General features: G+C 50.5%; 1 protein-coding gene across 3 annotated transcripts in view; it reads left to right on the forward strand.

The window, feature by feature from the left end:
• Positions 1–26533, forward strand: part of PACC1 (proton activated chloride channel 1) — a 180968-nt gene that overhangs the window by 48270 nt on the left and 106165 nt on the right. For all 3 annotated transcript variants that reach the window (XM_066261408.1, XM_066261407.1, XM_066261410.1), the window contains one exon: positions 196–230. The gene's annotated coding sequence lies outside the window, so the exon portion shown is untranslated. The remainder of the gene's footprint in view (positions 1–195; positions 231–26533) is intronic.

The raw sequence follows: 26533 nt of genomic DNA on the forward strand, positions 1-26533 counted from the left end.
GTCTCTACCTTGTGTGACCTTGGACAAGTGCACTCTTAAGCTTCAGTTTCCCTCATCTTTAAAATGGGAATAATCATATCTCACAGGGTTGTAAGGTATTGTAAAGATTAACTGTGGCAATGGGTATGAACTTGATTGGTAATATGTTAAGTGTCACTTAAAAATCAGAGCACTTTCATCTTTATTGTATTCTAGGATTCAAAATCCAGACACGAGCTCTCCATGGGGAGGTAAGTGAACTGTGCTCCGTTTAAGGGGAGAGTGTGCATCATCTCATACCCAGGAGAGGTACCATAACCACCTTCTCAGGAGGCTGTAGACGTTGAAGCAGTCATGTCTGCCTTCCTCTGGGTCGCAGGTCCTCGGGACACGTGTGAGCCACACCCTACCAGGAGCCCTCCCACGCTTAGCACCTCAGTGGAGAAGCACCGCTGGGGTTGCTCAGGCTCCGCTCTTGGGACATTCGCTTCTCCCAGAGAGAATTCCATAGTCTGGTGGTCTTCCTCAGCAAGTGCTGCTCAGGTTCATCTGGGAAGGCGGTTAAGCGATGCAATAGCAAAAGTAGGTCCCAAACCAAAGACCCTTAAAAAGGGGGGAGGAGAGGACTCTGGAAGGAGACTGTCGTGTCTACGTGGTGGGCCCCGATCTAACCGGCAATCAGAGGTCTGGACTGTCTCTGATACAAGCTGGCTGTGTGACTTTGGGAAACTCTGAGCCTATACATGGGCATAATGATGCCTATCTTTCGGTGTTATTAAAGGATTAAACTTGTATGAGTTTACAAAATAGGCAGTGCCATGTGATTATCAGCTGACTATACATTTATCTTCCCAAAGTAATTGTTCAGAATAACCCAGATGAGCTGTGTGTCTCCGGCCTCCACTCCGGCCTTTAATGAAAGGGCCTTACATGGGGCTCCAAGAGCCACACCAAGGTCTGAAAAGGCATGTCCTGCAGATGAGGGGTGTGCCATGAACGCCATTGGGTTTCCACAGGTAACCAAAGGCCACCCACAGGTAGATTGCTGGTTTCCTATGCATGGCCCCTGTTGGGGGGACACAGCGTACCCCCTCATGCTTTCCTGCATGCTCTCCCTTTTTCTGGTTCTCAAGGCACCTCTACTTGCCCCGTCTTTCTGATTCTCCCAATAGCCTGTTAGGTTAGCAGAGCAGATCAGCACTCTCCTCACCCACATACACTTCTATGGGTGACTTGCCTGCGGCCACAAAGCTAAGTAGGACAGTGTCATCAGTTCTGTAGCCTCTGCAGCCTGGAACCCCCAGCTTGGAGGGTCAGCTGGGATTTGAACACAGGTTTTAAACAGCCTTGCTCTGCCCATAGCCCAGGCCAGGAGCCCAAGCTTAACAACAGCTCCAGGCGCCACAACTTTGGGGGTAAACAGACCCCCAATTAACAGAATTCCCTGGCAACTCTGCCTAGACCTGGGCACCTGCTTCTGCCCGCAGGTTTTTATTTTCTTGCATTTGTTTCCAAGGGGACCGGCAGGCACTTGCTCTCCCGCTTTGGTCTCCCTCCTTGTGTGTAATTGGGGGGCCCCGCTGGTCGCTCTGTGATGAGTGCGCCTCCTTGGGCAGCATGGTGACTGAAGCCCTGCCAGCATGGGGGCCGCACTCAGAGGTGGTTGCCCGGGTGGCACACACTTGGCCGCAGCTCCCTGGAGACAGCTAGGCCCTTGTTCATGCCATTGTCCTGTCAACCGGCTACAGCATCATGTGACTGCCAGGCTGCGCCAGCCCATCCTGCTTCCTCCTTGTGAGCTAATGGTTAGTCCGTCATCCCAGGTTCTCCAGGGAAGATCGGGTGTGTGTGTGGAGCTCCTGCATCTTCCTCCTGAAGCAGCTTTGGGATTATCCCTAGAGGATGAGAGACGTGGCAGGGGTTAGGGAGCAGGCCTCCCTGGACTTGCCAGTCTGTGTGGCTGCAGAGGAGAAGGGAGCATGTGCGGTAGATACTGGCCCAGGCACTCTGAGCTGTACGGCCCGGGGGAAGGAGAATGTCAGACATTCCTGCTTTACAGTTCCACTGAGCACAGTGTGTGTGCCAGGTGCTGCTCTGGGCCCTGGGAATAAAGCAGTGAACCATACAGATGAAAAGCCCAACCCTGTGGGGCTAGCATTGTAAGGCGAGAAGGGGAGCGAGTAGAGGATACGGGTAAATTGAATTTAAAAACAGATACCTTAAAAGATGCTGTGGAGAAAAATAAAGCAGGGAACCTGGTAATGAGGGATGATCATCCAAATGCCCGTTTGAGACTGAGCACAGAATAGGTCCCTAACTCCGATCTGGCCAGCTCCTCAGGGATGGGTATGATTCCCAAACCCCCAGCCATGTAGGTGTGGGCCACATGGGTGGAAAACCCCACAGAGTCACTTGCTAACCCGATAGCAGGTATATCCCCCATGAGCCAGAGTCCACCCAAAGCAACTGCCACCCCTAACCCTAACAGAAAGTCCTCTTCTCCCATAGTTTTTCTTCCTCCCTCCCCCAAATACTGACTACCTGAACCCAGCCTTTCAGACCTAACGATCCAGATCGCAAGAGTACAAAGATGAATGATCCGGTGGGACCTGTCCAGGGGCTGTGAGAGCCCTGGCATGGTGTTTGTAGGGGGCACAGTGATTGTAGGGCCACAGGTATTTGTAGGGGGCACAGGTGTTTGTAGGGGGCACAGTGATTGTAGGGCCACAGGTGATTGTAGGGGGCCGTCCTGTGCATTGTAGGATGATGAGCAGTATCCCAGGCCTTGACTCACAAGATGCCAGTGGTACTCCACCCCAAAATTAGGACAATCAAAAATATCTCCAGACATTGCTAAATGTCCCCTTTTGCAAATGGCCCTTCCATAGAAAATCACTAGTTTAACTCAATGTCCATCACCTTATTTGACAAAGCACACCTTTTATTTTGGGAGGACATCTGTTAAGCCTGCATGTCACCTATGTCATTCTGAACATTCTTGGAAGCACTATTTCTAGGTAAAGTGCTTGTTCCCTACCACAGGGTCCAGATCTGGACCCTGCCTGACCCTCTGTCATACCCGGCACCACATCCGTCCCTACTTTTTGCTCCAGTAAAGCCCAACACTTTGTGTTTGCTATATAGGCTCTACATTTTCTGTGCATGGCCTTTGCTCGGGCTGCTCGCACTGCCTGGAATGCCCTTCCCACCTCTCTCGCCTGGCTCACCGATTGTCTTCAGCATTTCCCTTGGGTGCCAGCGCCCGCAGGGACCTCTCCTGAGCCCAAGTGGGCTCAGCAGCCTACCTAGCTCCTGAACTCCCACAGCAGCTGCGGCCTCAGGCCTTCCTCCCTCTGCTGCCTCAGGCAGGACCCAGAGCCCTGCTGGTAGCCCTCCGGTCCTGCAGCCCAGGCAGCTGCTGGGTCGGGCCCACTTCTTACCCCTGACTCGCAGGGCAGACTCTGTCTTCTCATCTTGAGAATCTGGCAGTGTCGGCATGAATAGTTGCTCCATAAAAGTCAAAATGAATCTAAAAGTAAACAGAATGAAAAGGTGATGAGAGGAAGGGAGTGGGGAGGAGAGAACTGGGGCTGAGAGGAGGGAGAGACCCCAGAGCATGTCTGTTTACAGCACGGGGATGAGGAAGTAAGTGCCCAGCCTTCATTCCTTTTTCTCCGTCAGGCTGAATACTTCAACGGCCCTAACCTTAGTCTCACACCCAGCTCACTGGGCAGCCCTCTAATCACCTTTGTCATTTGCACCCCTGCTTGCCCTCTCCACTACATCCAGAGGCTGCCCTGTGCTGCCTGCACACACAGCTCGGTTCCCCAGAGCACCTTCCACTTGATTAGCTTGAGACTCCACAGTTCCCAGTTCCTGAGCCTCCCTGTCTCCCTGGCCCGGCTGGTAGGGGAGCCCTCTGAGTGCTGGCAAATTATCTTCACAGAGAAGAGTGGAGAGAATTAAACTGGTGAATATACTAATTATTTCCTTCTCTGTATCAGAGACTGCTCCACAGGGGAGCCAGGCTTCTGGGTCTCGGGGGTGGACAGGACGGCAGTGTGGAGTCCGGAGGGAGAAGCCCAGGCGTCAGCCTGCAGGTGCTCAGCGCTGGCTGTGAGAAGCCAGCCCTTGAGGAGGCGTCTGAAGGGTGTCTGGGGGCGTCTGAGGGGTGTCTGGGGGGTGTGGCGTCTTGGAAGAGGTGGCACCTTCGGCTGTGTGAGGCGGGGGTGAGGTGCAGGCTGACGCAAGTTCAGGCTCCCATCTACACGTCTTAGGGGGGAGACAGCCTCTGTGACAGACAGCAGAGCTGAGGGAACAGCCCAAAGATGGAGGGACAGTCCCTAGGTCAACCAAGGAGGGGAAATACAGCAAGCGGAGACGGTCACTGCAGCCTTGGTCTGTGATTGCAGTGCGGACAGTTCCCATTACCCCACACCCCCTGCTCACGAGGTCTCAGAGTCTCCGTGATGGCTGAGGCGGCCATGCTGGGGGCAGAAGCACTTTGGCAGCCCTGACATCGTCTGACACAGGCCTGGCATGTGGTCGGGCAGCCTTGGACTGCTCAGCTCTGGCCCCCTGGCCAGCCCATTGGCCTCTCGATTCCGGTTTGAACCTGTGCTATCTGGAGTGCTTTGCAGGCTCTTTGTGTCCATCCTGCTTGAGCCATCCCCACCTCACCTCCCACACGGCAGCACCTGGGGAGCCATCGGACCCCTCAGCAGCCCAGCAAATTCCTGCCGCACTGGCTTCAGTTTGTTACTGGGCCAACAGGCTTTCGTCCATCACTCTGTCATCTGTCAGTCTGTCAGGCAAATGTCTGCTGAGGCCCAGGCACTGTCTGGGTGCTGAGGATACAGAGGAGAATGGGGTAGAGCTCCTGCTCGCAGGCCGACTGCCCCCATCCTGTGGGGCACAGCGGGGTGGGGGCAAGCTCAGTGCAGCGACCAGAGGACCCTGAGGGCTCCAGGGCCTGCCAGGCTCTTTGCTGAAGTCCAGCTCCATTGCAGACACACTGAGGTAGCCTTGAGGTGGGCGGTTCTGAGGAGCTGCTGCACCTCTGCCCCCTCCCCAGGATGCACGAAAGCAGCAAGAGATGCCCCTCTCCCCCCCCCCACACACACACATACGCAGACTCAAAGATGCTCAGTGAGAAGCCTTGGAGTCCCTGAAGGAACATAGGGCCCACCACGCCTTCTCTTGGTGGGGGGTTGAGGTCATCTAGCCTGGATGCATTTTCCAGAACTGACTGCTCCGGCCAAACTCAATGCCGCACTGATAGGAAGCAGGAGGTGGGAGACGAACAACAGTTGGACCCCCGGACAGGCTGGGGCAAGGGCCTGGCCGCTCTGTACCTCAGTCTCCTCTGTGAAGTAGGGACTGCACTTAGTCTGGTTCACAGGAGTGGTGTGGATTAAAGGAGGCGCAGAATATTAGCATGGAAGGTACCTAGCGAGGACTCAGTAAATGACAGCTCGGGTGTCTCACTGCTCCTCCAAAGGAGTCCTCCTTCTCCTTCTCACTCACACCTCCTTGGCAACTGTCCAGAGTCCAGAGAGTGAGCCGCCTGGGAAGAATGCAGTGACAGAAACACTTGGCCACGTCTGGAACTTCCTTGCTGCCAGCTGCTCCTTGATCCCGGGCTTCCCCTGGGAGCTGTTGTGTTGGAGTGAATTCAGTCAACCCAGTTTCCTATACTGAGCCTGTCACACCCCTAGTGGTAGGCTGAGGAAGTCACTCAGACTCTCCCAGCCTCAGTTTCTACCCTTGTCAACTAGGGATTATTTGACCTTCCTCAAATACTAGTTGAGAAGAAGTGATACAAGGTAGGAGTGGCCACCTTTCTTTATTCAAAAGGAAAAAGACAGGACAGAGTGCCAGAGGAGAGGCCCTGTGGTGGATCTGTGGGTGTAATAGGCTTCAGAATTCTCTTTCTGTTTGCCACAGAATTACCCTGGATGCTTTTGAATTGGGCTCTGGGTCACTCCCTGGCTTCTCTCCAAGAGTTTTGTGCAACCCTCCTCAGGACCAAGTCTGTCAAGAAATACTTTACAGAATTTGGGGGAGCCTCTTCTCTCTGCCTTTGACTCATAAGAGGAAGAGGATAAAGATTTCAAGTAAGATTACTTACTTGAGGGAGAGGCATGACCCCTCTGCTGCTTGACAAGCAGCATGAAGAGCAGCAATACCAGCAGCTGCGCTTAGAGCCCTCGCTCCCCAGGGCTCCATGCTGGATGCTCTTCACCTAACGAGCCTCAGTTACTCTACAAAAGCCTCACAAGGTAAGTGTTATCCTCACTCCCAGGTGATGAAAGGAGAGGCCAGAGAGATTAAGAAACCTGTGTAAAGTGGCCCAGCTTGGAAGTGGCATAGGCAGAAGTCTGCCACCAAGCGTCCTCTGCAGAGCTGCCTGCTGGGTGGGGTGCGGGGCAGGGTCTGTCCCAGCTGGTCCAAGGGCCTCAGTCACTACTTCCCTCATCTGTAAAAGGGGCCTAATCATTTTATTTCCCAAAGGAATATGTGGCATTAACTTAGTGGGCTCGCCCCTCTCCAGCCCTTGGTGGGAAACAATTTATAAACAGAGGATTACCTATTGGCCCCGCTGTCTGGAGCCAGGTCTCTTGCAATGCCAAATTCTTGGAATGGTTCAGTGACAAGTGTGTTATTAGGAGGAAATTTATGATGGCTCCTTCAGAGTGAGTCACTGAATCCCTGTGCTGAGAGGCACAGGGGAAGGGGCCTGCTGCAGAGATAGGAGTAACCTGGGAACCCTGGCCGCCAGGCGTCCCAGGCCTGGACACCTCCCCCAGGTTCCCACCCAGGGGTGGCATTAACCAGTGATAAGAGTGGGTGAGGGCGGAGGGGGGGAAGCAGCCTCCTACTGGGGGACGATGGTGCCCTGTGGTGGATCTGTGGGTGTAACAGGCTCCAGAATTCTCTTTCTGTTTGCCACAGAATTACCCTGGATGCTTTTGAATTGGGCTCTGGGTCACTCCCTGGCTTCTCTCCAAGAGTTTTGTGCAACCCTCCTCAGGACCAAGTCTGTCAAGAAATACTTCACAGAATTTGGGGGAACCCTCTTCTCTCTGCCTTTGACTCATAAGAGGAAGAGGATAAAGATTTCAAGTAAGATTAGACGAGATGTTGCAGCTCTGCTGGGCTTGTTTCTTTCCCTCCAAAATGATTCAACAGCATGTTCCTAAGCAACAGCTCCAGCCCTCAGAGTGGACTCTTTTGGTCATTAATGTAACTATATTAGAAGAACAAGTGTGCGAAAATGCCTGTCAAGGCATAGCAAGTGATTTTCATATACAGATGTCACTGCAAGTTGCCAGCTAGGGCCAACCCTTCCCCGTCTGCTCCTGGGTTCAGTGTGATGAGTTTCTTTGATATACTTAACCCAGAGGTTAGGATGGCACATACATACAGGGCTCGGGACATGCGGACTGCCAGACAGACAATGAAAATGCCCATCATGTGGGCAAAGTGAAAACTGGCTTCCTGGTGCTCAGTTTTCTAGTCATCCACAGTTTGCAAACAGCTAGGTCAGCCCCAATGCAATAGTAGGCCACTGGCTGCAGAAAGGGACCCCATGGTGTCATTCACTGTGAAGCTCAACCCCTCCCCCAACAGGAGAGCCCATCCGGCTCTTTTTCAGGTCCTGTTGACCTATTTTCATCATAACTCTAACATGATAAACAATTTTATTTTCCAACCCAAACCACATTAGAAGCACACGTCAGAAGGGCGGGAGAGCCTGTAGAGCTGAGACGTTCAATATTGGGGGAGGAGGGTTAGTGACCTTTCTGAGATTTGACGGAAGCTATAAACACTAGTCCCAGAAAGATGCTTACACAGTCAGTGCTCCATGCAACATCAGGCAGCCCTTAGTCCCTGAGGCGCTCCCGTGGAACCCAGGTTAGAGACCACAGCTGTGCAGACAGGCACACCTGTGAGCCCACCCTGGAGAGCCAACACATTGACTTTTAACCAACTGTCTGGTCCCACCATGGGAAGGAAATGCCCCTGTACCTGACAGGCAGTGTTGTCCATCACAATGGCCCTCCACCTGCCACTTGTTGACAATGTGTGAGATGTACCAGGCATCTTGTAGGTGCTTTATCTGTTTCAGTTTATTGGATTCTCACCAAATGATCCATAAAATATGAAGGGAAAAATGAAAACATTTTCAAACATGCAGGACTTAAAAACTGCGCTCCAGCAAAGGGAGAGGTGAAGGGAAGCCTTGTGCCATGCCCACTGGTAGGAAGTAATCCAGCCTGAAGGGGTGGGGGGAGAGGGAGGGCACGATGGTGGGGGGGAAGGAGGGCCAGACAGCATGGCCTAGTGAGTAGTAGGGAAGTTATTGCTAGGCCTTTGACAGAACCATTAAAGGAAATGGAGAAAATGCCATAAGGAGAAGAGTGAAGGAATGGGAAAGAGCGTAGGGGATTATGATTCAAGGGGAAATGCATAAGAAATGAAATCTAGAGTGAAGAGCAGGGAAAAAGCTCTGCTCAGCTGGTAGCTTCTGGGAAGCACAGCAGGGAGCTGGTAGGCGCTGTTGGCCGCTGGTTTTGCTGTGTCTTTTAGCCCCATTTGAATTTTAACTATAGCACAGGTCACTTTAATAATATAAACATTAATTTTTATTCAAAAATAAAGAGTTTGGGCTCTAGAGTTCAATTACCTGCATTCAAATCTCTCTGTATTGTCTTACTGAGAGCAGGGCCTGGGTCAAGCCACTGCCTTCCCGAGTCTCAGTTTCCTTATCTGCCTTGTAACACTGAGGTGAAGATTACAAGTAAATTTTTGTAAAGGGCTTGGCACAGACTATATGCTCCATAAATTATAGTCATTGTGGTTGTTAAGATTTCTGAGAAATCCCATGGTAGGAAGTGAAGGCAGACTTCACGGCCCCCCGGGTTGGAAGGGGTCGAAAAGCCTGGATAAATGTCACCCCTTGTGTTTGCCAGTAATTTCTCCAGCTGTTGTTAAGCTGCATCTACTCTGCGGGCTCCCACCCTGTCCCTTCGATTATTAGCAATGTCACAGTCAGCTTTTAGAGTGGGTTAGGAGGCTGGGGTGCGGCCAAGCGCTGCCGTCCACATAAAGGCCCAATTCATTCCTAGGGGCCTGCTTGTGGGTTTTCCTTCTGACACAATCATCCCACACAAGTCGCCTCCATGGAAGGGATCAAAGCAGCTTCAAGATGGGTCATTCCAGGCAGAACTGGGATAAGGAAGCTCCAGGCCCAGCTGGGGGTGGGGGGAGTAGATTGGTGCCAGGCAGAAAGGTCCTGCTCCCAAGCCACCAGGGTGCTAGACTCAGAGCCACCAATAGAGCTCTGGTGCCCTGCCCACCTAAGCCTCCCCGCATGGGCCTGAGGCTGAGCATGCTGACCCCAGGCCTAAGTATGTACACACATTAATTTAAGCAAATATATGGGATGGAGAAAAGTCCGGAAAGAGATATTTTGAAACGTTAACCATATTTCTCTCTGAATGGTGGGGTTTGAAGTGATTTTAATTTCTTCATGCTTATCTTTATGTTTCAATTTTTGTATAGTGATTATATATTCTCTTTGTAATTATAATTAATAATAATAATAAAGAACAAAGTGATGACTCCCTGAAAGGGGAGTGGGTAAGGCAAGAGGGAAAGTTGCCTGGGCCCTAAAAGTCACAAATGATGGGCCCTGGCCGGTTGGCTCAGCAGTAGAGCGTCGGCCTGGCGTGCGGGGGACCCGGGTTCGATTCCTGGCCAGGGCACACAGGAAAGCGCCCATTTGCTTCTCCACCCTCCCTTCCTCTCTGTCTCTCTCTTCCCCTCCCACAGCCGAGGCTCCATTGGAGCAAAGATGGCCCAGGTGCTGGGGATGGCTCCTTGGCCTCTGCCCCAGGCGCTAGAGTGGCTCTGGTCGCAGCAGAGCGACGCCCCGGAGGGGCAGAGCATCACCCCCTGGTGGGCGTGCCAGGTGGATCCCGGTCGGGCACATGCAGGAGTCTGTCTGACTGTCTCTCCCCGTTTCCAGCTTCAGAAAAATACAAAAAAATTAAAAATAAAAATAAAAAGTCACAAATGATGTTCTGCCTGAGCAGGGAACATGTCAGTCCTCTGCCAGTCAGAATTCCTCCAATTCAGAGAGCCCCCTTTGGGAGGGGTGCAGGCAAAGCAGAATGATGGAAAACAGCTAAAGCTTTGATACCAATGCATGCAGTGTGCCCTTTTATACTTCAATTCATTTAATCCTCACAATGAGATCATGAGATGGGGCAGTTATCATCCCCATATTACAGATGAGAGACTGGGACCCAGAGAAGTTAAGCACTTGCCCAGGGAACTTAACCCAAGCATCCAATTCCAGGGTCTGGGCTGGGAGCCAGTACAGTACACTGTAACGCAGGAGGAGTATAACTCATCAGAGAGAGTGAGAAAAATGCTCACTCAGGAAACATCACTCTTTTTTATAAAGAAAAGCAACATTCTATTTCCCGGAGGTCTTCAAAGTCACTGTTACCTTACTGGGTCCCCTTGTCCTGCTCTACAACCTGAGCCCCCAGAGGAAGAGCAAGGTCATGGCCATGAACTCAGAAATCAGCTGCGGCAGCCTGGATTTGAGGCTCCACTACCATCTACTAAGCAGCCACCACCAGACACTGGATAAATGCTTCCACAGTCATTATCCACTTAATCCATACAAGCTCCCTGTGAGGTCATGTTGAACCCTTTCTTGCTGTTTGTTTAGTGTTTCCCTTCCCCATCATACTGTGAATTCCTGAAGGGGGGCCTCCTATCACTGGTCTTTAGACCTGTGTCCTACACTTCACTGATTGGTGTACACTGATGATTTGGCCCCATTTGCCAGTAAGAAACTGAAGCTCAGAGAAGTTAAGGAATGTGCTCAAGACCCCACAACAAATAATTACGTATTGAAGCTGGGCTTGGAGGTTGACTTCTGACCCCAGGAACCGTGGCTCACACTCACCCTCCTGGGAAGTCCTGTTTCAAAGGACAATATGTCACAAGAAGGCACACCTGTGGCCACCTGGGAGCAGCAGTGGCCAGCCGTCTCTGCAGGCAGCAGTCTGGGGCACGGGAAGGGGCAGCTGGGCCATGACAGGACAGAGCACACAGTGACTCCAAGAAGCAGAGTCACTGACAGGGCCCAGCATCAAGTGTTGGTCAACGACTCAGGGCCAGATGCCCAAATGCTGGCCTTACTTAGTAACCATGTGATGCTTTGCAACTTAATCTGAGCCTCAGTTTTTAAAAATGGGACAATACCTTATGGGTTGTTGTAAGGATTAACTGAATTAATACTTATAGAATACTTAGAACAGCAGCTGGCCCATAATAGTGGTAATGGGAGGTATAATAAACAGCTCCAAGCTGGGTAATATCCTCAATGATGGAGAGTCCGTACAGGAGGATCCAACCACCTCTTCATTTCCTGTTACAGAGTGAGGACATATACAAACACAGTGATGGACCACCAATAGCCAGGTGTCCAGTATCAGCTTTTGCTGCATAAAAACCTACCCCCAAATGTAATGGCTTAACACCATCACTACCTTATTGCTCACCATTCTGTGGGTCAGCAACCTAGGCTGGGATCAACTGGGCCATTCTTCTGTTGGTCTCACCTGGGATAACTCATGGGTTGTAATTAGTTGGGAGATCACCTTCGTGCTGGTTGGTTGAGGGTAGGCTTTCTAAATCTCAACACCATTGGTATTTGGAACCAGGAAATCCTTTGTTGTGGGGAACTGTCTTGTGCATTGTAAGATACACCCCTAGCTTATTTCCACTAGATTCCAGTAATACCTCTTTTCCTCACCCCCTTTAGGACAACCAAAAATATCTCCAGATATTGATAAGTGTTTCCTAGGGGACAAAATTGCCCTCCGATTGAGAACCACTGGCCATGGGGAACTCAGCATGAAGACTTATCTTCGTTCCTGCAGTCTCATCTCCCATTAGGCTAACCCATTTCCTGATAGCAGAAGGGGTCCCACAGCGGTGAGAGAGAGCAAGCCCCAATGCACAAGTGCTTTTCAAGCCTCTGCCTGCATCATATTTGCTGGTATTCCATTGGCCAAAGCAGACCACATAGTTAAGCCCAGAGCCAAAGAGGGCAGGGACTCCAAAGGGCACAGAAACAGGCATATTGATCAGGAGCCATCGCTAAGAATCTGCCATAGTAATTTGTCCACCTTGTCACCGATGAGTGTTGACAGTGTGCACACAGTGCCTGGGGAGGGGCACGTGACCCTTTCTTTCTTTCTGTGACCTCATCTATACAATGAGGGAGGGGCCTATTTTGCGAGGCCCCTGGGCCTGGTCTCAGATGTGCTCAGAGGTAGCTGATTTCATGTAGACACTAGGTGTCTGCTGGGGACTGGTGTGTTGGGAACTCTCCTTAGTTCTACTACAGCCCAAACCAACATCTGCTGGCCTTGCTGGCTCTTCCAAATGGCCCTTCACAGACTAGAAAACCTGGGATTTAAACATACAAACAGGACAAAATACCTTATAGTCCTATAACAACATCTCATGGTTCTCACAAAGCTTCTCCATGCTCTACTAGGTAAGGTACTGCTCAGATTCCACATTTCCATGGTTTACCGTAATAAACTTAGTTAACTGTCCAGTGAGCTGTTCCTGGTTGGGGTGGGGGACCTTGTCATTCAGGAGCCCAGTCTGAGGAGATGTGCCCCTCTTCTCAGAGCTTTCAGGTCACCTTGGGCAATGACAGCCTCTACAGATGAGAGGGAAACAGAGAAAGGATCTCATGGGAGGCAGCTATGGGCCAGGCCAAGGAATGCCACCTCCCTCTGCCCATGTTTCCTGAGCCAGAACTCAGGGGGCGTGGGGAGGGGCGAGGGCTGGAAATGAAGGTGGCTGTGAGCCCAGAAGGAAAGGGAAACTAGTGGATTCAGTTGTTTCTGCCACAAAACACACTTCCTCACCGTATTCCCACAAAGTTCTTGCGCAGAAGGATGTCTCTGTACACTCCCAGCTGGTCCTCTGTGTATGGAGTCAGTAGGGACACAAGCTCACTAAGTCCAAAGAGCTCCCTTTCTTTGCCATTTCACCTGATTCCATTATGTATATGCAGACCCTGTAGGGTTTCTTTTATTTCTGTGACCTGGTTTCCTGTCACTCGAATTTCTTGTGTAGCCAGAGTCAAGGCTTGGGTTGATTCTGGGGAGTGGGTGTAGCTGGAAAAGGCAAGGTAGGAGGATCCATTTCTCTTAGTAGCATCCCTTCCTCCCTCCTCAGGCTCAGAATGCCAGCCCCCTCCATCTTCTCCCTTATCCTTTATATTTGGTATCAAATTTTACCGATTTCGTCTTTTTTTTTTTTTTTTTTTTTTTTTTTAGATTTCATTTATTGACTTTAGACAGAGGAGGGGGGGGGGGGCAGGAAGCATAAACTCATAGTAGTTGCTTCTTGTATGTGCCTTGACCAGGCAAGCCCTGGGTTTTGAGCTGGCGACCTCAGCATTCCAGGTTGATGCTTTAGCCACAGGTCAGACTGATTTCCATCTGTTCCACACACCCCACCCAAGCCTCCTCCATTCCCATCACACTTTTCCTGGTCACACCACCATTACCAATTCCAGCTACCCTCCTCCCAGACTGGGAGTTATTGTCATTGTGAGTTTCACTCAAGGGGCATGGCCACCCCTGTCCTGGCTTCAGTTCTTCCTATTTATTTATTTAGTTATTTATTGTATTTTTCTGAAGCTGGAAACGGGGAGAGACAGTCAGACAGACTCCCGCATGCGCCCGACCGGGATCCACCCGGCACGACGCTCTGCCCACCAGGGGGCGATGCTCTGCCCCTCCAGGGTGTCGCTCTGCCGCGACCAGAGCCACTCTAGCACCTGGGGCAGAGGCCAAGGAGCCATCCCCAGCACCTGAGCCATCTTTGCTCCAATGGAGCCTCGCTGCTGGAGGGGAAGAGAGAGACAGAGAGGAAGGAGAGGGGGAGGGGTGGAGAAGCAAATGGGCGCTTCTCCTATGTGCCCTGGCCGGGAATCGAACCCGGGTCCCCCACACGCCAGGCCGACACTCTACCGCTGAGCCAACCGGCCAGGGCCAGTTCTTCCTCTTTAAAAGGGAGAGCTCTCCAGGGTCCCCTTTTGCTCTGTTACCTGTGCTTATAAAATGTGGAATAGACACAGCCTCCCTGACTGATTCTTCTCTGCCCCTTTGCTGGTTTCTTCTCACCTCCTAGTCCCATGATGGTGAACCTTTTTATAAAAACTGCCCACTTTTGCAGTGCTGGTCAACCTGGTTGGGCAGGAGGGACCAGGTTGACCAGCACTGCAAAAGTGGGCGGTTTTTATAAAAAGGTTTGCCATCTTGTCCTAGTCTCTAAATGTTGGCGAGCCATGTTGGGATCACACAGGCCTGCGGCTTTATGTACCAGGTATATGTAACTGCTGATGACTCTGAAATGTGTATCTCCAGCCAGACTCTCTCCTGAACTCCAGACTCATACATTCAACTGCCCACTCACCTCCTCCTCTGGGATGTCTGATAGGTGTCTCTCTCTGCAGGGATCCAGAACTGAGTTCGTATTCTTTCCTCCTCCCACAGTCTTCTCCATTTGAGTTTATGTCAGTTCCATCATTGCTCAAGCCAAAATCCTTGGAGTCACTCTTGGCTTCTGTTTCTCTCCTACTCATGGTCAGTCTATCAACAAATGCTTCCATGTACATATGGATTCTTACCACTTCTCCCCATCTCTCCCCATCCCTGCTCCGAGCCACCAGCAACCCTTGCAATAGTCTCCTTAATGGTTTCCCTGCTTCCACCCTTGTGCCCTGCAGTCCATTATGAACTAACTGTGACTCAGCTGCCAGAATACCCTGCAAAGGGAAGAGGCAGCAGCGGTCCCCCTCAGCTCAGAGCCCACCAATGTCGCCCCATCCCATGTGGAGCAGCGGCCATGTTACCTCTCCCTCTGAGCTCCCAGCCCTGGCCCCCTGGCCACTCCACTCCAGCCACAGTGGCCTCAGACACACCAGGGGCATTCCCGCCTCGAGGCCTTGGCATTTGCACCTCCTCTGCTTGGGACACCCGCCCCAGGTATCCGCGTGCTCTCCCTCTCCTGGGCGCAGTTTCATTCCCTGTCTTCATGCAACTGCCATCCATCCCCTCAGGGGAGTCTTCCCTAACCTCCTTGATGAAAACTTTACCCCTCTTCGTTTTCTGTCCCCCACTTGTTACTTTTCTTCTCAACACCACCATTAAACATACTGTATGTTTTATTTGTTTATTTTGTTTATTATTTGTCTTTCCTAACTGGAATGTCAGTTCCCTAAGGGTAGAGATTTTTATCAAGCACATAGTCAGTACTCAATAAATATTTGTTAGATGAGTGAGTAAACAGGAATCGGTGGTTCCGGAGCATCTGTGTCTCATTTCCTGTGGATACCATTATTGCACTTAGCCAAGGAACAGAAGAGCAAGAAAACACCTTAGACCAAGTTAAATTCTTCCTTCAGTTGAACGACAGTGAGGCTTCCCAAGGGGGAGAATATTCCAAAACATCACAGCACATTGACTTTAGACCTGGGGCTGGGGCTGAGGCAGTTCTCCCTGTTCACCAGACAGAGCCTCTGTCCTCTGGATAGTTTTAGCCTTGTTGGTTTCTAAGCACATACATATAAAGAAAGGTCTATAAGTGGGGCTATATATAGGTATTAAATCAGGAAGCATGTTGAGTGGTGGGTCAGCTTTTCTGGGGGTGGCTGAGTGTGCCTGTTGCAACATGGACAGTTTTCAGCCAGAGAGGCTGATCGCAAGGAAACGGGCCCTGCTGACTCGTCTGGAAGTCTCACACCTCACGTTGGGGGTTCAGAAAGCATCTCAGGAGTTAGATCTCCTTTTTTTCCCCCTCCTCAATCAGCCAGAAGCACGTGAAACTCCAAGGTCCACCCAGCCCAGTAACTAGCCAAGGCTTTTATGGCCGAAATCCCCCAGTGCTAGATTGCTCTCTTTGGGGACAGATGGGGATTCTGGAGGGGGGAGCCTGAGCAGGAATCAAAGATGTCCCATCGGATTTTGGTCTGAGCAACTGAAGAAACCGTGGTGCTTTTTATGGTGGGAGAATGGAGGGAGTAGAATGGGGAGTTTCTTAATGAGAAAGACAGCCAGCCAGCTTCTGTCCAAGTAAGATTTGTACAGTAAAGCAAAGGCAAAGATTAAAGGGACATAGTCCATCCCCGTCCTAGAACTCTGGACCTGAGGGAGAGAGACATAAACTCACAATACTGATATCACGTGGGCAGTCGTGGCCTACGCACAGCGATAGGACTGATGGGGAAGTAGGACAAAAGAGGAAAGGTTTTGGTTCCGCTTTTCTCAAAATAATTTCCGACTTACATAAATGTTGCAAAAATAGCACAAAGAATTCCGGAATACCCTTCACCTAGTTTCCCCAAATGTTAACATCCTACAAATTTACAGTAGAGTCATCAAGACCAGGAAATTGACATTGGCTGCAAACCTCATTCAAATTTCATCAGTCGCCTTCCTAATGTCTTCATCTGAGCCAGGAGCCAGTGCAGGATCACACGTAGCATTTAGTTGTCATATTTTCTTAGTTCCCTCTAGTCTGGGATAATTCCTGAATCTTACTCGTTCATGACCTTCATACTTTTTGAAGAGTACTAACTAGCTGTTCTGTAGAATGTCCCTCAATCTGGTTTTCACTGGTGTTTCCTCAGGTTGTGCCTTTTGACCAGAACACTGCAGAAGTGATATGGGGCCTTTCTCTGTGCATCATATCAGGTGGTACATACAGCTAATATATCGCATCATTTGTGATGTTGACTCTGGTCACCTAGGTAAGGTGGCATCTGCCAGGTTTTTCCACTGAAAAGTTACTATTTCCCCCTTTGCGCTTAATAAGCATCTCATGGGGAAATACTTTCACCCACGAATGTTTCTTTCCATTGATGATTCTTGCTTAAAAACAATTATTATTGTGGGTGTTTTTCCAAATGGTGGTTTTCTATTTCCATCGTGCCTTCTGACATTTATTAACTGGTGTTCTGTTGTAAGAAAGAGATGTGCCTTCTCCCTTATTTATTCAAATATATCAATATAGACTCCTTGTTTCTTATTTTATCTTTATAAGTTATCATCTATTATGATTATTATTTTGTTGCTCAAATTATCTGAAATTTGACCATTGGGAGCCCCTTTAAATTGGCTCCTGTATCCACAAGGAAAGTTCTGAGCTGGGTCATAAGTGAGCATAGGAAGGAGAGAGAGGAGAGGCTTCCAGGACTGAGGGAGCCCTAAGGGATACTATGGGCTGTACACTCAGCACTCTCTAGGATGCTGGTTGACCTATGGTCTGGCTACTCCTGACCATGAGGGCCAGGAGGATGCAGCCGCACCCCTTGTCAGGTGGAGAGACCTCCACAGAAGATATTTGACCTCCAGCAGGACTTCCCCAGGCACCACTCCTCTGGGGCTGTAGCTGCTACAGCTATTTCCAGCACCTGGACTGTTAATGCATCTGCCTGGATTTGCTCAAGAGGGGCCCTCTTGCATTCCCACTTCCTCCCTGCTACCAACTCAGCCATTACCCAGGACCCTGGTGTCCCCGCTGCTCGGCCCATGATGGAAGGGTGTCCTATTGACTTCGCTGCCTGAAAAGCTTGTATCAGGGGAGGTGGTGAGGCTCTCAGAGCTGTGGAGCGGCTCAATTACATGACCTAGAGACCATCTAGGTGAGATTAGCTATTTTTTTACTGGTTTAATGTCATTTTTTCAGTCCAGGGCCTCTGTGAACTCTTGAATGGATGCCCAATAGGTAAAGCAGGGGGTGGGTGAAGCGGGCAAGAGAGTGGCTGTTGGATGAGGTCAGTCTGGTCCAAGCCCCCACTGATAAGAATGGAGCTTGGGCCCCAAAGGAAAAATGACTTATCTAAGATCACAGGAACAGCTGATGGCTAGGCAGGACTAGGACCCAATGTCCGGAACCCTCATGTCCTTCTCACCATTCCACATTCCTTATCTGCTCTGTGTCTGTTAATCAGCTACTTATAAGTCCACAGTCTGGGTTTATTTGTCCATTTCCCTTGTCCCTCTGGCAGGCGGAGAGATGGAGGCCTGTATTCCCACCCCTTTCTGGGGCAGGGCCTCTAGTGCATGAGCAGCGCTGACCCCAACCCCACAGGGAAGGGACGTTGTTGTGGGTCATTTAGCACAGGCAAGCCTGAGGTCAAGTCCAGGTTCATCTTGCAACCTCCCCAGGCTGGAGGCCCATGACTTCATGCAGACCTAGGGCCAAAGAGCTAGAATCTGGCCACCCTTTTTTTCTTCTTTCTCTTTCTTAGGTTTAGGATTGGAAATGCGGCCCAGTTTTCCCCTTTTGAATTTCAAATTAAGCTTGAAGATAGGTTAAACATTCACATGATTCAGAATTCAAAAATTATAAAAGTTGCACTGTAAGAAGTCTCCTTTCTGGTTCTGCCCTTTGGCCATCCCTCCCCAAAGGCCACCAACAGGTTCACTTCTTGTACAACACTCTGGAGCTGGTCTCCATCAAGTGGGCAAACTCCTTTTGTAAAGGGCCGGACAGCAAACATCTTTGGCTTCGTGGGCCAGAGGTCCTCTCTCACACTGCTCGCTCCACTCTGTCATCGGACTGGGGGAACAGACACGGGCTGTAAACAAGTACGTGTGGCTGTGTTCCGGTCAACTTTTATTTATGGATGCTGAAATTTGAAATTTATGTCGTTGTCATATATCACAAAACATTATTCAATTTTTCCCAAACATTTAAAAATGCAAAAGCTATGTTGATCTCACAGGCTGTACAAAAATGTAGTATTTCGATGTATGAGTAAACTAAAATGCATTTAAACAGGGTCCTGTTGATGGATTTCCAGCCCGGTTCCAGGCCTTTGCCATCACATATAATGCTGCAGTGAATAACCGTGTCCAAACATCAGGTGACAAGTGACATATCAGGTGACAAGGGACAGACTTTGGGACGAGTTCAGTCCCATCTAAACAGTCCTGCTTCTCCTCCCAGCTCCTCTACCTCCTTTCTCATCTCTTTAAAGCCTTCATCTTGCTACCTTGGTACCAGTTGGTTAACACTGCGTGCACTGAACGCTTTGCACACATCATCCCTGACCTGTGTCTTCAGAGATGCTCTAACCTCCCTGTCCCCTTGGCCCTGCCCCAGGCCGGGCCCTCAAGTGTCTCAGGGACTCTGCCTCCTAATGGACCCCCGCCTCTACTTCCTCCCTGCTCTAGGCCTTCCTCAGGGAGTCCCTAGCAGGATGCAGCAAAATCACAAGTGTGACTCTGATGGCCCTCTGCTCATTCACAGCTCTGTGCAGGGAAACCATTCCCCTTAGAGTGGTGCATAAGACCGCCACTGACCGTGGTCTGACCCTTCCTACTCTAGGTTAGTGACTAAGAGAGCAAACTCTGGAGCCAGACGGGGCTGCGTCCTGGCTCCAGGATGCATTCATTGGACGGACAGACTTCTCCTTGGTGAAAGCTTAGTCTTTACTCTATCGGGTTGTTGTGACTTAATTCACAGAAAGACACTTAGAACAGTGACTAGCACATATAATACACCCAGTGCATGCTGGCCATTATTATTTTTATTTTTAAATCGTCATAGCTTTATCTCCCACACTCAGCACCCGAATTTCACTGCCTCAGGCTCCCAGTACTGTAACCCTACTGGACTGTGACCATTTTAGAATCACTCTAGCCTGGTGACTCTGCCTTGTCCTGGTCGCTGCACCTTCAGGCCAGGCAAGCCCTCCCACACTGCTGCCTGTTGAAATGCCTCTCCTTCTCCAAAGTTCAGATGCAGCTTCCCTCTGTGGCCTCACCTCCTCCGTTGTATTTCCCCATCCCTCTCTCCTTCCATCATGGCCTTTCTGCACCCTCCTACACTTGTGTGAGAATCTCATGTGTTTGTGCCACCCCTCCACTGGATTGTCAACTCACTGAGGGCAAGGCCTGGGTCTTTTCTCATCCCTGCCTCCCCCCCCCAACCCCCACCAGCACTTAGCATAGAAACTTGCACGTGGGAAGTGCACAGTAAATAACTTCAGTTGCAAACTAGAGCTTGTTGGGGATGCAGAATGTGGACATGTGAAGAAATGATTTGGTCTGGAACTCATACACTTATGAACAGAATGAACTAAGTTTTTCCCAAGTCAGAGAAAGTCTGCTAGCCTGGGCTCATCCATTCCCCATCATGCTTTTGGGTTAACATATCCCACAATCCTGCAAATAGTGTTTGCTTCACAATCAACATTCATCGTCTTTCAGTTCTCCCATAAGGTAAGTACCAGGTGGTGAGGAACCAACTTCATTAACTTTGGAGTGCAGACACTCTGACTCAGAACTTTCTGCCCCTCATACATGGGGTTTGAAAGGTCTAGGTCGTTAGGCTACTTTGCTTATGACCAGAGTCTCTCTGAAAACAGTTATGACCATATGTGTGACTAGGTCGAACTCACAGAAGAGGGCAAGGCCATCAACCCACATGTCCAGTCATAGGGATTCCATTGGGCTACATGTAGGGGGAATCTTACCTGGTTTTTCTTCCCATGTGACATAAATCCTGAAGCTGATGGACTGTGCCTTCAGTGTCCTAGGCACCTTCTACTCTTTTGCTCTGCCATACTTAGGCTGTGACTTCTATCTTCAGGGTTGCCGTGTGGTTGTGATGTGGCCACTGTGACTCCAGACATCACATTCCCATTCCAGACAAGAAAAAGGGGAATGAGATGAGAGTAAGGGACAAAAAGGCACAATTGAGTCCGTTTTTTAAAAAGAGCTTTCTGAGAATTCCCTCCCAGAGACTGTCATTTATCTCTCACTGGCGCGCCCATGGTTCATGCACACCTGTCTGGCGTCTGGGAAATGTCCTTTCTTAGCTGACACACTGCTGCCCATCAAATAAAATGGGAGTTCTATTAGTAAAGAAAAAGCAGTGAGTCGGGGTGGTGTGAGCAGTGAGCTGTCACAGTGGGGATAATCAGAGAAGAATTCATGGGATAAATGGGCCAGGGCAGGGTCAGGGAGAACTTAGCACAGGCCAGGCACACATATCTGGGGGAGGGGGGCTCACGTGCAAGCGAGCAGTTCCAGTTCCCATTTAAAGATAAGGAAAACGAAACCTAAAGCTGTTCAGTGACTCACTCAGGGTCACAGCTAGTAAAGGGCAGTTCAGATTCACACTCCCGAATGCACCGGGCTGCTTTCTCCCTGCCAGGCCCACCTCCCCGGTCCCCCTGTACGTACAGAGAGAGGAAGGAAAGGACAAAGGCTCAGAGATGGGGAAGCCCTCGCATGTTTTCCGGACAGAACCCTGACAGGGCTCAGCAGGAAAAAGGAATAGAGATTCCCCGATCGCACTGAGTGGGGATTTTTGAACACAGAGATATTCTATTTACTGGTGGGCTACTTCCCAGAAGAATTTCCTGCATTAACGTGAAATAAACGTCAAAAATCAAACAGAAAACTGAAGAGGCATGTTGAGGGTTAAGGGCACCTTTGCTGAGACAGGGTGAGGAAGAAGGTGGAAGGCTGACCCCGGGTGGGGAGGAGGTGCTGGCTGGGGGAGCAGGTGGGTCCCTGCTGACAACCAGGCCCCTCCTGTTCTGGGCAGCAGCCTGTCAGGAGCTGGGTGGAGGCCAGAAGTGTGAGGAGCATGGCTGGGCTGCTCTGAGCCCTGGGAACATTCTCGCCTTGGGTGGGGTGGCTAGCAGGGAAGCCAAGGGTACCTCTGCCTGGGGCCACATTCCTGCCCTCCTGGTCCCCTGTGTGTCTCAACAAGTGGAAAGGGAACTCCGCCTCCCACCCCCACCTACGCCAGGGAAATCCTAGGACTTCAGGTTTCCCCCCACATAGGGCAGCTGAGGAATCTGGAATACAGGTTAGTGGGAGCAGCAGAAGAGGCTGGACATAAACAGTATTGTTTGGAAGAAAAGATGGACCCCATTCCCTGATCTCACGCTGTTAATGCATAGAATGCTTGAAATACGAAAGAGGGCAAGCCATCTTCTAAAGCTGTGTGGCTCTATCAGAAAACAAAGGTCTGTTAAGGCCCTGCAATGTACTCAGCATGATTCTAAGCTCTCTGACGTATAATATATGAGAAGTAGAGTAAAGCACAGCTAATTTAACCACTGGGGAATTGTGGCAGGTGAATTTTTCTAATGCCTGAAAATTTACTAGCCCCACACACTTTAAGTGCTTTGCTAAAAATGTTAAATACGCCCTGGCTGGTTGACTCAGTGGACAGAGCCTCAGCCCTGCGTATGGACGTCCAGGTTCAATCAGGGCACAAAAAAGAAGCAACCATCTGCTTCTCTCTCCCTTCCTCTCCCCCTTCTCTCTCTTCCCCTATTGCAGCCAGTGGTTCGACTGCTTCAAGCATCAGCCTTGGGCGCTGAGGATAGCTCTGCTGATTCGAACATTGAATATCTGCCCCAGACAGGGGTCTCTGGGTGGATTCCCTTTGGGGGCATGTGGGCGTCTATCTCTCTATCTCCTTTCCTCTCACTTAAAAAAAAAAACAAACTGAAATACTTTGGATATAAATGTTTTTTGATGCACTATGCCCATCCTTGGCTTCTTAGAGGCTACTGAACACCATTTCATTGTGAGCATTGTCTGCTGTGCTGTCCTGGAACAATGAGGACCCAGAGGCTGTAGGGCGGGCGTCTGTTTGCACCCACACTGTACGATCCCCAGGTGCTAGTTTGTTTTCACACCTGCTTTTATACTTTTTCTAGGTATTTCCTCACTGTCAGACTTTCATGTGTTAATTTTCCCTGTTCTTTTTAAGCTTCCCTTCACTTACTGCTTCTAGTCTGCTCTGAGTTGACAGACCAGACATAAATGATGCATCTTATGGTCCATCTTGGCCCAAAAAGGAAGTAAGGGGACTATTAAAATTTATCAAGTACTTATTATGTGATGGGCATTTTTCCAGCTGTTTTGCAACTACTATTTCATTTTTTACAACAGCCATATGTGTAGGGAATTTTCTCACCACTTTATAATGTGTAGACCAGAGCTCAGAGAGGTTAAGCAACTTGCCTAAGGTTACACAGCTGCTAGGGAGTAACAGGGCTAGAATTCAGATGCGGCGTGTCTAGCACAGGGACTAGACGCTATGCCTCACAATTCTGGGTTTGTGGTAAATTTGCATGCTGTTCCCTGTTGCTTGTTACTGCGTGGGCTGTGAGAGTTTTATCGTTCTAAATAGAATGTGAAATCCTTAACGGCCACGACCTGGCTGCCCATTTATGTGTTGCCCACACCGCTGTCACACAGTGCCAGGATTCCAGGTGGTCAGCAGTTCCTTTGCAAAGAGCGAGAGCCTAGAAGAATGGGGGCAAGAGAGTGGAGTGAACCATTGCCCCTTGACCCCAACACCTTATACTTCCCTGCTACCTAAACCTTCAACTTGCTACCAGGCATTTGCTCAGCATTTCCAGAGTCCAGGAATTTTGCTAAAGAAATTCTAGAGCAGGGACCTCTGAGGAGCTCTATTTCATAGAGAGCTTCTTTCCTGCAGGGAGAGTGGCTGAAATTCCAGCCGAAGCAAAGGCGGGCCAGTGTTCCAACGGAGCCTGGTCCTGCTAAGTGACGCTTGCTCAGCATCTGTGTTCTGTGACTGAAACGCTGAGGAAAAACACTGTCCCATCACATGACTTAACGGAGGTCATGGTGACCGGACAGTTTCTGTTTGTGTTTTGGTTCTCTGTCAGAAACTCTGAGCTCAGTGGGGAACCCCCTCCCCCCCCACGTGACCAGAGTGCAGCCGGGCTGTGTCACGTGACCACAGCTGCCTGCGTGCCTGGCATTTCTCCGGGTGACATCATGCTGATTGCCCAGGTATTTCACGGCCTCCCAGGGCTGACATGGGATTTGCATCATTTCTGATACTTGGCGCTTGATCTGTTTGCCTTTGGTTAATAGTAAATTTGCACTGGGGTGAAGGGAAGTTGTTGAGATAACCAGAGAGCAAACATATCCCACAGAAAGCTTGGCGGGACTTGGGCCTAGGGCTCCTGGCCCATCCTCCACCCCAAGAGCCATCTCGGGATTTTGGGGCCCAGGCCGAGGCAGAGAGATGGCTTGGACTTACTTCAGTTTGGAACTTCTGTGCACTGGCCTCGAAGGCCCTGGCACCACTGAGCCTCATGCTTTTGTCGGCCTGTTTCTCATTCCCTCCTTCAGAGGAGCCAGTGTGGGAGGCCTCCAGACTCCCTCCTTCCCTATCCTCCGGCCATTTGCTTCCAATCGGGGCCCAGCCTTTCCACCATCCCAGTCACCTTGGGTCCACTAGCAAATCACTTCACAGACCTGTGGAGTGTCAGAGCTAAGAGACTACAGAGATCCCCCAACCCCATTACCTCACGGGAGGGGAGACCAAGACTGGCAGGTGTAAGGTATTCCCCCCACCCCTCCGCTGAGGAAGAAAGAAGGGTGTAGCCACGAAGTGTGGAATAATAAAAGCTTTATTTAGTACAGCGCTTCCCAGATGATGTTCTCTGGTCCCGGGGACAGAGGCCAGAGAAGTTGCATGGATGAAACCGCGTGGGGGATATTTAAAGGGTCATCTAGGGTTAGGGTGGAGGTGAGTTGATATGACGCGGCAAAGTCTCACTGGCTGACAGACAGTTGCTCTTTTGGCACGCATGGGTGTGGACGGTTCTAGCCAAAGTTCCCGGTCCTGGTTCCTCACGTGACCTTCCCCCATTGCCCACCGACCTTACAGCAGGTGACCTCTTAACTTCTGTCACCCACCTGCCACCTTCCAGCACACCTCCACCTCTCTGGCCTCAGTTTGCCTGTCTACCAAAGAGTGGGAAGTAAGCCCCATTCTCCCAACTTCGGGGTGAAGACTGGGACAGCCTGTTGCTCCAGAGGTCTCAAACTGGGCTTGCATCAGAATGCCCCAAGGGCTGGTCTGCCTCCCCCACTCCAGGGCTGGGTGGGGTCGGGTTATTTGCATTTCTAACAGGTTTTCAGGGGATGCTGCTGTGGCTGGTTCAAAGACCACACTTTGAGAACCACTGCTCTAAATCCCACAGCTTTGTGACACAGCTCTGGGGGTCACCCCAAGGGCGGAGAGGCAGAGTGTGTGGGAGCTGGCTCCAACTGGCTCCAAAAATCGGCAGCTTGAAAGCAACCGTGATGGGAGCAGTTTACTCCTTGGGAATCAGCAAATGCTACAAACCAGAGCTTTCTTCCCCAGAAAGCTGGTTGTTGAACATTTACCAGCACACCCCTGGTAAGAGGGCTGCCTCTCTCTTCCTCTCTACTCTAAAACCAGGCTGTTGTGCCTTAGAAACTGGACAGGAAAGTTCAATTAGAATTCTCTGTGCCTCCATTTCCTTGTTTGTATATTGAAAACAGTAATAGCATGTACCTCACTGGGTCACAAGAATTAAATAAGAAATACATGTGAATCCCTTAGCAAAGTACCCAGCATAGAGTAAGTGCTCGAAATATCATTTGTTGTCATTGAAGTCCTTTGGGCTGTAAGGATTTATGTATCTTCTTCCTACAAAGTTGATACATGGTTCTTCTCTGGGACCCCTGCCCCCAATGCTCAGCGTGAGCCCTGGCCCCCGGGTTATATGTCTGACACCCCTGGCCATAGCAGCTTACACTGGATGCTCTGGGGCTCTCAGAGTCTCTCTTCTGGGAATGTGGACCTGGAAGCCAGAGCCAGCCTGTCACTCGCCACCTCGAGGTCAGTGTGGGAGCAGGCTCTGTCAGCAGCCAGAGGGACTGAGGAGGGGCTCAAAGAGAAGGAGTAAAGCAGGTGGGCAGAGGCAGTGTAGCAGGGAGGTGGCGAGAGTCCTGAGGACACACCGCTCCTCTAGAAGTTCTTCCATGGGCCTACATCTTCACAACCAGTGTCTCCTTTGGCTTAAGTCAGGTCAAACTGACTTCTGTTAGTTGCAACCTAAATGTCCCAACCTACCCCCTTGCTCCCTTCTTTGTATACTCCCACCAACCCACCTGCCCTGGCACAGGCGTGGGGTCCAGTGCCAGCGTGGCCCTGCTCACTGTGGACTCGGCAGGTCTCTGGCCCCTCTCCTTTGGTTTACTCAATGAATATGAACTTGGACAAGAGCAAACCTCCTTCTGAATTTTCCCCATTATCTGATAGAAATGAATATTTCCAACATAAGCTACTCAGCATCATCGTTCCCTGCTTAAGGCTCCCCAGCAAGTCCTTGTTGCTTTTGGATTGAATCTGGTCTCCTTTCATGGACCAGAGGTGCTGCATGAGTCTCCCCTTGCCTCTCTCTGGCCCCCACTGCCTCCCCTTCCTGTGCACACTTGACCTGGAGCTGGGTAGACCTGCTGGCAGTTCCCCCCAAGATGCCGTGTTCTTTCTGGCTTCTCTCTGCATAGAATACATTTTCCCCAAGCCTATAGCCAACAATCATTGTTGGGCCTCCCCTTGGTCATCACCGCCCCTGAGCCACCCTCCCAGCAGGGTCCTGGCTGCCCCC

This window comes from Saccopteryx bilineata, chromosome 2 (genome assembly GCF_036850765.1).
Source record: "Saccopteryx bilineata isolate mSacBil1 chromosome 2, mSacBil1_pri_phased_curated, whole genome shotgun sequence".
Taxonomy (NCBI): Eukaryota; Metazoa; Chordata; class Mammalia; order Chiroptera; family Emballonuridae; genus Saccopteryx; species Saccopteryx bilineata.